The following is a 12,068-nucleotide window of genomic DNA, read 5'->3' as shown; positions in this document are numbered from 1 at the left end:
GATATAGATATATATATATATATATATATATATATATATATATATATATATATATATATATATATATATGTATGTATGTCTATATATAAATATGTAAGCTTATAAGTACTGCCTTACTTCTCTTTAAGAAAGTAAGATGTAATGATACTTGATTTAAACGATTCCATGTCTTCCTGGGTTTGCTTAGCTTATTGTCAATATCTTTACACCTTTTTTTAAGACTTATTGACTGAAACGGGCTTTCACGAAAAAAGTTAGGGCTTTGCTACAGGATACACCCTCCACAAGTTAAGCAAGTAAAAATAAAATATATATTTCTGTTTTATTTAAACCTTTTAAGTTCGTATGCATAGCCCCATTTGGCTGTTTAATTTTTTTTTTTCTTTCTTCAGTAATATTTAATCTCCTTAAAGAAAAAGAACATATCCATTTTACTTTTTTTGTATCTCTTTAGTAATATTTTAGTGTAAAAGGATAACCAGTATTTAAACCTTTTATGTTACTTTATACATTTATTTTACACAATGTTGAAAAATTAATAAGAAAGCTACATATTTTGGCAGCTGCTGCTTTAATTTTCAATGAAATGAAAAAACCTCTCCAAGAGAAAACCTCAATGAAGAAAAAACAGTTTGCACTATCTAAAAATGAGAAACCCTCATTTATAAAAGTTTGCTGCAGATGACTTAACTGAAAATAAATGAATAGTTCCTATGTGTATAATACATATTTATCTATTTTACTTATGCCTTTATTCCAGCAACTTGCAACATCTGAGGTACAATTTGTTACATTACTTTTGTTTTTTGCAGCACAGGCAGGTGAAGTGACTTCCTCAGGGTCACACAGTGGTGTCAGTACCAGGATTTGAACTGACAAACTCCGGGTTTACTGAAATATTACTGAAGAAAGAAAAAAAAATGAAAACGGGCAAATAGGGCTATGCATACAGATGTCCATCCATCCATTATCCAACCCGCTATATCCTAAATACAGGAGCCAATAAGTAGATATGTATATATATATATATATATATATATATATATATGTGAATGTATGTATGTATATATGTATGTCTATATTTATATATATATATATATATATATATATATATATATATATATATATATATATATATATATATGTGGATATGTAAATTTGTATATGTATATTATGTATATATATATGTATATGTGGATGTGTATATGTATATACAGTATATGTATATGTAGATATGTGTATATGTAGATATGTATATATATGTATATATGTTTATGTATATATATAGTTACATAACCTCTTTAACACACTACTTCTCTGCTGCGAAGCGCGGGTATTTTGCTATGTATATATGTATATGTGTATATATATATATATATATATATATATATATATATATATATATATATATGACAGCAACACTCATAACAATGACAACACAATTACATATATATATATATATATATATGTAGATATGTACAGTATATATATGTGTGTCAATCTATGTATGTATGTCTATATATATATATATATATATATATATATATATATATATATATATATATGTACATATGTATATATATGTGTGTATAAATGTAGATGTGTATATATGTAGATATGTAAATATTTATGTATATATATGTGTCTGTGTATATATATATATATATATATATATATATATATATATATATATATATATATATATATATGTGGATGTGTATATGTATATATATATGTAGATATGTGTATATGTAAATATGTATATATATGTATATGTATATATATGTTTATGTGTGTGTGTGTGTATATTATATATATAAAAGACAGCAACACTCATAACAATGACAACACAATTACATTGACAATCATGTTACGTTATTTTTAAAATGTTTCCTTTTTTTTTCATAACCTCTTTAACACACTACTTCTCCGCTGCGAAGCGCGGGTATTTTGCTAGTTACATAATAAAATTACTAGGGTGTTGTACTGTGTTAGCCATTATGAATGTAGTAAGAAGTCAAGTAAAATGACACCTTTTATTGGCTAACTAAAAAAAGATTACAATATGCAAGCTTTCGAGGGAATTCAGGCCCCTTCATTTACTTGACTTCTCACTATAATAAAATTACAAAAATATTCGCTTCCCGGGTCCTCCCTGCGTGGAGTTTGCATGTTCTCCCTGTGTCTGCGTGGGTTTTCTCCTGGCGCTCCGGTTTCCTCCCACAGTCCAAAGACATGCAGGGTAGGTGGATTGGCGATTCTCAATTGACCCTAGTGTGTGCTTGGTGTGTGGGTGTGTCCTGCGGTGGGTTGGCACTCTGCCCGGGATTGGTTCCTGCCTTGTGCCCTGTGTTGGCTGGGATTGGCTCCAGCAGACCCCCGTGACCATGTGTTCGGATTCAGCAGGTTGGAAAATGGATGGATGGATGGATACTGTTTTAATATACCAAACATTGCTTTGCCCCAAACATTATTGTGCCCTGAAATGGGAAGACTAGGTATAAAACAACATAGTATTTCTACATGGTGAGACTGAAATTTTATGCAAATACCTTTAAATGAAAGTCTGCAATGTGGCACTTTAGTCATGTCTGAATTGTTTGATTTGGAATTTTAAACTGTGGACCAGCGGGGTGAATTAAAAAAAATGTGTCTTTGTCTTAAACATTATGGTGGGCTGCAGATACGTATGTCTTGTTTATATTGGTCTAATTACATTTAGTGATTTTCTTGCATACACTAATGAATGAAATAATATAACCATCACTGTTATACATCATACTTACCTTACTTAGTGTAATTTATCATGTGGTGTGGCTTATATTAAATCACAACCCTCTATAGTAAGGCTTTATAAATTGTGTGGCACTCTGGTCACCTCACCAACGTTGTTGCAAATATAAACTTTCACAGAATACACTGAATGTATACAGATATCCAAATTAAATATTAATTGTGGGTATATCATTGCTTGTGACACCCCGTGTAGTGGGAATCAAGAACACCAGCCTACACTGTAGGTGTCTAGTATGTGGGACCGAGCGTGACCAGGATGATAGTGCAAGACAGGGAGACACGGACACAAAATGGGTTGGGTTTTTGAAAAATAAAGTGAAGTTTTATTTACAGGTGCACTTAACAAAAATAATGTCCTGCGGAATTTATTAAAACACAGTTCAATACCGCAAAATACACACAAAAACAGTAACTAAATGATGTTCAAAAATAGTGGCTATATACAAAAATAAACAGTGCACCAATACCCATAACCCGAATAAATACCTCCACCAAAACTACTCCAGAGATATTTATACTCGAACAACTATTTACAAAAACAAGGCACAAGCCGTAATGCTAGGTAAATTCAATAACTATTCTACCGAGTACCTTTCTCCAGGTAGATCTAATCAGAAAGGGACCAACCTCTAGGGGCCACGAGTCCCTTTTATATTCGGCGCCCTTGTGCCGACCAATTATGCTGTCCTAAGTCATCTCTCTACAACCACGCGATGACGAGAACGCGTCTGCGAGAAGTGCCGTCTCCTGCCTGCAAAAACACTAATAACGCGCTGCGCATAGCTTTGCCTGCTTTTGAGATGCAACTGCGCTTCCGCCTTAAGTTACCGTAAGCACTTTTAAATTGCCACGTCTTTCCCATGAGTTACTGCCCAGACAACTACACACACGGGATCCCTTTTCTAAACCGCGGTAACCCAATATTATGACGCTTCACACTTACTTTTACCCCTTTAGAGTTATGGGGTCGCGGGAGGCGCACGCAGTAGTGGAGGACCGACAATGCCATCCCGGCCGGTAAATGGCAAGGCTGTCTCTCCATTCTACACGAGACCTACCGCGACACTCTCCAAAAGGCGCTAATAAGGTCAGTGAAGATGTCCATCTGCATTCTATACAAAAGGAAAAAGGCAAGTTTCCTTTCTTTATACTTTGATTTTTTTTACCCCAAACAAATGCCTCTCAACACTGCAGAGGACACTTGACAAATTTTATATAATTATAGGTAATGCCAGTAAGGCACATTACCACATTGCTCTTAACAACTATCTTTTGAAAAGTACTTTATTAAAATACCTATGCATGGAGACTTTTATGAAAATACCATTACTGTGTTTGTTTAGTGCAGGTATGCAGCAATGCTAACCACTATACTGCATCTTTGTTAGTCAATTTAATTGAGACTGAAGTAGCATGGAAAAAATCATCAATGGTCCTTCAGTGGCATAGTCTCAAATATGAGGAAATCTTCCTCTTAGGCAGTATTGCACTGAAATTTGCTACCTCTGTATTTATAGTGTCTTCAGAATGTATTCAGATCCCACCATTTTTTGTACATTTTGTTGTGTTCCACCAATAAACACATTTTCACCCCATCAAACAACCTTTAATATGCCAGAATAACAAAGTGAAAAAAGGGTATTAGGATTTTTTGCAAATCTATAAAAAAAAAAGTGTCGCATTGCCCCAAGTATTCAGACCCATTACTCAGTATTTAGTTGAAGCACCTTTGGCAGCGATTATAGCCTGGAGTCTACTTGGGTCTGATGTGATGAGCTTCACACACTTGGATTTGGGGATTTCTGCCATTGTTTTCTCATTGTTTAGGAAAAAAAACGTGGGTGATGCCATTTCTGTCATAAAACACATACCAACTGGGCTGTATTGGCTAATGGCAGTCACTCCAAAACGTTTTAAGTCTCAAAAATCGCCCCACTTCTCCCCACCCAGTTTCTTTCCATTGGCACACTGAGTCAGTGTAAACAGAGACAAGTAATGTAAACTGCCAGACAATTGCAATTCAAGTGTTCAAACGCAGGTCGCATGCTATGTGTCTGATTCTGATTTACTACTACAAATGCGAGTGGTCTAAATGTGATCTGAAAAGTTCCAGGTGTATTTTGGCTGGTCACACTTCTCTAAAAAGATCATGCCTGTGTCACATTTGAGAGAAAAATCACAGTAGAGCTGTAGAGTCAGAGTAGTCTTACTGTGACCTTGTCCAGGCAACTTTTAAGTCTATAATATAGTTTAGTATGCAATCTGATAAAGAGTTTCTCTTGGAAAAGGTGTATTGACATATTTGCCAATTATTGAATCATACTGTATTACGCATACAAAATACTTTTATTCTAATTTATTAAGATTACAAAGTTCTCCAGGCATTAAAGTACTATTTACTAAGAACATTTAAATGTAATTGCATAGCCTTCATAGTGATGGTTAATTCAATGTACTTTCTTCTCTTTATTTAATTCCCTTAAAATATTAACACGACTATTCTTGTCATTTCTAACAGCTCTGCCTAAACATTATTCTCAGTTAGTGACCAGCCTTGCCATGTGTAAGGTGTAGAGGGCACACGGTTTTAAACCGTGCCTATGTGCCTACAGGCCTTTTGAGTGTGTGAAGTAACTCATAAGACAACGCGCTTATATAAGTGCAGAGCCATACGCTTAAGGCGTACAGAGGAAGAAATTAAGAACTTTTAAGTACAGAAATAACTAAAGTTTCTCAAGAAAAGCTAAGTTTAGAGAAGATATATTTTTCCTTTTTTTGCCTTTTATTCTACGTGAGTAACTACCTTTTTCTTTATTCTTGAGTAGATTATTTGCTTTTAATTTTCACTAAATATTTTTAAAACAAACTTTTGGACTGACAGATTTCTTTTGGCACGCGTTTTGCCTGTGCTTGAACTTGCCTTATACTTCGCCGGCTACAACCACCTCTTACAGGCGTTGTTCAAATAAAGTAATGGAGACATATTTCTTACTGATTGACTAGCCCAGTTTATATATCTTACCCTTAGTCTCATTCAGCCCCATCCAAACCCTTTTTATTTTCCTTTATTTAAATCACTCTTAGCGTCTGGCTCTGAAAAGGGCTTTCAGGATCCTTTCCTGAGGCTGTGAATTTACATGACAATTGACAGTTTTATCCTTCCAACTACATTTTTTTTACATTTGACATTTGATGCTCTTAAGAACAACCCACATGCAACTTGTAGGAATCCATCCTGAAGCATGTGCTATCATTAGACTTGTCATTGCCTGAGCTCTTGGATGAGAGTTTACTTTTATTTTGCTTTAGGAGGCTTGCCTAGGATCCGTTTTTTTCTTCTGTAAATATTACAAATACTCAAACACATATATAAAAACAATCCAATTCATCTATCCTTTATCAAATCTGTTCTGTTCAATTCAGGGGTGAGTGTTCCAGAGTCAATTTCAGAAGCGTTAGGGACAAAGTAAAAACTAAAATTTCCTTTTAAATCTTTTATTATGCTTTTCCATAAATTATGAAAATGTAAAGTAATTTGGCAACATAACAGTCAGGTGTGTGATAACCGCAATTCACACAGTGATTAGGAGACATCACCTTTCATGACATAATGTTGCGTAAAGTGTGGTTGCAGAGGAAACACAGGTTGGCATGCAGGCTTGGAGAACCAATATGCAAATATGTATGTTTAATTGTTAGAAAACCAGATAATCCAAAGGAATGGTCAAACATCAGGCAGAAGCTCAAACATAAATCAGCCAACAGCAGCAAACAGATCTAGATCATCTCACAGTGGTGTCCTTCTCATTCTTACAATGTCCGTTTTTCAAGATTAGGGCCAAGAGTGTAAAGGGTACTATTTGGAAGCTAATCTAACTCTGAAATGCAACATTTCTAGTATAAAACTAAAAAATTTGGTAGTTTATATAAAGAGAGAGAAAGAACACAAAATGAACTGTCTTAGCAGGTATAGTTTAATCCATGGAAAAATTTTTCACTTTTGTTTTTCCTATTTTTGCCACTCAAAGTACTCTAAAATGTCAATGTGGAAAAATATTTCTTCTTAGTTAAAAAACAGAATAATTGATGATGTAAACTCTGCTCTAAAACACCTAAATTACCTCTGAAACATCCAACTCTCTTCTCCAAGTCATACGGTTACTTGATTGATGTTTTAATAGTGCTGCACATGTGTCTGAGAACTTCCTCAGTTGGTGCATTTTCAAGATAACACTACATTAAGAAGATTAGTGAAGAATTATATGGTATGATCAACAAAAATTGAACTTTTGAGGCTCAATGTTAAATGCTATGCTTGGTGCAAACCAAATACTGCACATCACACTGAGAACACTATCCTCACAGTGAACCATGGTAGTAGCACCATCATGATTTGGGCGTGCTTCTGTGCAGAAGGGACTAGAAAACTTAGGTAGAAGGAAAAAAGAATAGAGTTGAGTACAAAAAAATCCTGGAGTAATCCTGCTGCAATCTGTCCTGGCAACACAGGGATGTTCAGAGATTGTACGAGGATCAAGAAGCGGATGAGACAGGCATGCGTGGTAAGAATTCTTAACTTCAAAGTTTCCTAGCATAACAAAACCAAAAGGGGAAATCAGTAACAAAGTCAGGAGACAAAGTGAAGTTGAAACCAAAATAAACTTGAGAATATACGGTATGAGACACGCCCGGACACCACCAGACTGAGACCACATCTTTATAAGAAGCACACGTTTTATTAATACAATCCCGCACAGCACACAGTGCTCCCAGCACCAATCACCCCTAATACAGGCCTTTCTCACACTGTCTGTGGGCCGCCTTTTCCTCTCTCCACGGGAGCTTTGTCCTGCTCCCACTCCCGACTCTAGCTCCCAGACTGTAGGAAGGCGGCCCTTTTAATGTTCACCCGGACGTGCTCCAGGTTCTTGATGATGTTCTTCCGGCAGCACTTGTGGTGTGGCGGAAGTGCTGCTCTTGCACCCAGAAGCACTCCGGTTGTCCCTGGAAGGCTCTTCTTCCATCTTCCTGGGTGTGGCGAAAGTGAATGTTTCCTGGGCTCCATGAGGCTCAGGGCACCCCCTGGCGGTGGCCACGGGGCCCAATGTGCTTGAGCCTCCTTGCTCCTATCCCATGGAAACATTCTCCATTTTAAAAAACATAACATAGAAGCTTTCTTTTGTAAAGGAAAAATCTATTTCCTTCAGAAAAAAATTTAAATGAACTTGAGTTCATAACATAATCCACAACAGCTCTAGGATGTCGAACATAATCTATCTCCCAACAGGACAATGACCAAAAAAATAGAGCAAAACTTATACTGAAGTGGCCAAAAAATGAAGAGGTTATTGTTCTAGAGAGGCCCAGTCAAAACCCAGACCTACCTCTAAATAAGCATCTGTGATAGGATGTGAAAATGGTGATCACAAGCACTCCCCATTCAACTTCAGGGAGCTTCAGCAATTTTGTTAAGCATAATCTTGAGTTTCAGCATATTTAATGCTGGTGGGCGAATAATAATGCGATTATTTATTTCTTTAGATTTTTCACCCTGTCATTCATTTTTGTGAGAATGCAGTAGTCGGCAGGATTAATTCACCTACATAGAGGCAAAATCTATTTGAACTATTACAGAGAGCCAAAAGTTTGTTTTATTTTCATACTTGGTCCATTGTTTTTTTTTTTTTTTTCCTCACTTGCAGTAAGTTAAAAAGAATGCCCAAAAGGGGGCTGCAGTGTTTAAACAAATCAAAAGATGCAGGATCGGAAACTTGACACATAGCAAGTGTAAAGCACATAGTAGAACAGATAAACAGATAGCACAAAGTGTCCTAGAGACATGGATTGGGTGCAACAGAACACCAAGAGAAATATTACACATTCCTGATGAGTAAATCTGATGCAGCCTTTTTCTTAAAAAGCACAAACAATAAGTTTCTAGTTAGATTGGGTTTATGAAGGTATGGATATTTATCAAAACTAGAAATTGCTTAAATCCATTGATTTTATGAACTTCCTTTGTTCAGCGAAGGGTGGGTATAAGGAATGAACTCAGGAATGCAGCCTCCCCTGGACACAAAACCATTGCACACTTATAGTTAGTCACACTGAAACAATCTGAAGTCGATATAATTTCATCTCTAAGTACGAGCATTACCCATCCTAAAGATATTGCATATATAGCAGCATTCTAGCACACATTCGATTAGAGATGATGCTAAACTTGAAATCAAGGTTAATAATGTCACAATTTTATTTAGCTTAAATATTGTTTTATACAAGATCATAAGTGAAAAAATTGATTATTTTTCACAATAAAATAAAAAAACAGACTTGCTCAGACTTGCAGTTAATAAAGGCAATGTTAAAGTTACGGGCGGCACGGTGGCGCAGTGGTAGCGCTGCTGCCTCGCAGTAAGGAGACCTGGGTTTGCTTCCTGGGTCCTCCCTGCGTGGAGTTTGTATGTTCTCCCCGTGTCTGCGTGGGTTTCCTCCGGGTGTTCCGGTTTCCTCCCACAGTTCAAAGACATGCAGGTTAGGTCGTTTGGCGATTCTAAATTGGCCCTGGTGTGTGTGTGTGTGTGTCCTGCGGTGGGTTGGTGCCCTGCCTGGGATTGGTTCCCTGCCTTGCGCCCTGTGTTGGCTGGGATTGGCTCCAGCAGACCCCCGTGACCCTGTGTTCGGATTCAGCGGGTTGGATAATGTATGGATGGATGGATGGATGGATTGGAAAATGGATGGATGGATGTTAAAGTTACCATTTAAGTCAATATGCACATCTTCTAAAGTTTTGGATTATGGGATCAGAATCTACATTTTAAGGCAAAAGCACCAATCATGGATCCACAGAGCTGCCCCATCACAGCCTCATAGATCCAGACTTTATTCCACCAAAGACAAAAAGAAGAAATTCACCCTAAATTGACCACCAGGCTAGCATAAAACTGAAACAATTTCAAAACTCTACTACACTGGGAAAAATAAAGACCAAAGGCACTTTGCCAAGAGTAATTAGCAAACGATTATCTTGTAATTCAGAGCTCACTTATTTTTGCTTGCACAATTGTAAAGCTCAATAAAAATTATGACAAAAAACATTTCCATTGATTTTCTTCACAACCATCTGCAGTAGCATATTTTAAAGTCAAAAATGCCACAAATAACATGACATGTTTTTCAGAAGGAGGTCTTTTCAATCTTTCTTTATTGTCTTTTGACATTCTTCGTATTTTTACATACAATATGTATTGTTCTCATTAAACAAAAGACTTGAGGTTTAACAGAAAAGTACATTTGGAAAGATGTGTATCCATGCGTCTGTAGGTTTGTGTGTCCATAGCAAAAATGTGGACACTAACTTGAGACTGAATGGAATTTTGACAATGGACTTCATTAATAATTGAGCAGAATGGTTACTGTTCTGTGGATCATTATCAGAGTGAAGCATATTCAGAAAATTAATAGCAGTTGGCATGAAGGAGCATTGGAATTGTCTGCCTTTTATTCTTGGGCACTTGAATGTGTGACCTGATGGTAACAACTGAAATTGTGAATGTGGTAGATGAGGTTTGTCTGAGAGAATACACTCTCCTTTACATGATACTTGTTTATCAAAATAAATCTGTCAGATTTGACTGTGATTATTTTACTGCCGCATACTTGATATATTCTCTTTCTGTTGCTGATGTTAAGATTTCCAAACCAGGTCAGCAGAACCTAAGTAAAGACAAAATCAATAAAAGGTTGATAAAAAATAATGGTGAGACTTGCACTAAAATGACTCTGTCCTAAAACAATGATAATTTTTAACCATCTCCACTGCCTTGTCTTTGATGACAGTTTCTTTTATGCAGAAGGTTTTTTTCTGAAGTCAGTTATTAGTTACTTGTTTTTTTTACTAATCTATTACAATAAAAAAAAAATCCTGGAACGAGACATTTTAGCCATGGGATGAGACGTGACTTTTTCAGAGAGATACTTTCACGTCCTACGAGACGAGACTTTGTGCCAAGAGATTTAACCACGGCTGGGGCTGGAAATAAAAGACAAAAAGTAGATGACAAAGTAGAACGTCGTAAAGAATTCAAAACATTGGCATGATACACATGCAGAGCAGGTTAAAGATAATGAAAGTACTAAAATTTGAAAGTCTCAAAAAAATGATAGTAAAGATCGCATTAGTGCAAACAAACAGAAATTATTACTCGGTGAAATAACGGAAGAGCGAAAAGAGATCGAATATATTGTTCGGATTTAAACTTTAAGTTGGAGACTTGTAGATCATCTAATTCATGTTGCCATCAGGGAAAAGTAGTGTTTTTTCCCAAGGAAGAGGCGTATCTGCAAGAATTAAAAGATTTGTTGTTTGGTGAAAGTGAAATCCACATACACAAGCAGCAGAGGCGTGAAGTAGCTATTGCGTAGCTCAGGCCTTTGCGGGGTTGGACAGCGAAGCGAGCAGGCTATTAATTATAGAAAAGACTCATTACGGCAAAGTCATCTGCCAATGAATAATGACTTATTTCCTTCTCATTACATAGGGTTACAATCATTGAGTCATTAGCAAAATTTAAAATGAACCTGTTTCCAAATTTACAATGACAACCATTAGTGTAGAGAATGCACAAAAGAAGTGAAAGAAGACACCACCGAAGAGACCCTGTGGATGAGAACAGCATGTCACACAGACGGCTGTCTACTTTCACTCTTTGCGTCCTGTCTATTAAAAGGTTAGTCAGCCACCCTACTAATTTAAAGTCCAAATTAAAATCTCTAAGAAGTCCTTCTACAAGAAGGTGGGATTGAGTGGTTTTAAAAGCTGATGAAAGGTATATACTTAGGAGCATTGCATGAGTCTCCACCCCTTCCAAGTGGTATTACAACAGATGAAGCAAAGTAACAATGGTATCCTCTCCCCCCTGTTAGAGTGGTAAGTAATTTACACCATTGCTCATTTATGAACCTTCTGCCATATCCTTTACCTGTACTGCTGCTGTCTCTGTCCATTTTCATTGGGCCACCAAAAATGATAGGTATTAGCACTGCATTAACACATTATTCACTTTCTGCATGAAATGGCTACACTTCACTATTAACTTTTTCCTGGTTTGTTTCAAAGGTGAGGCAGATGTTCTTCCTATTTACCAGCCCCTGGACACAAGAATTTTCCATCTTTCATCATAAAGTAGCAGTAAGCCACAAACACTTGGGCCTGAAAAAAGTATCTCTTGAAGTCGAGTGAGAATCTACTGTAATTGAAAACATTCCAAACA

Source organism: Erpetoichthys calabaricus, chromosome 2 (assembly GCF_900747795.2).
Source record: "Erpetoichthys calabaricus chromosome 2, fErpCal1.3, whole genome shotgun sequence".
In the NCBI taxonomy this organism is placed as follows: Eukaryota; Metazoa; Chordata; class Cladistia; order Polypteriformes; family Polypteridae; genus Erpetoichthys; species Erpetoichthys calabaricus.
The sequence above is the reverse complement of the archived record's forward strand: the minus strand, read 5'-3'. Positions refer to the sequence as shown.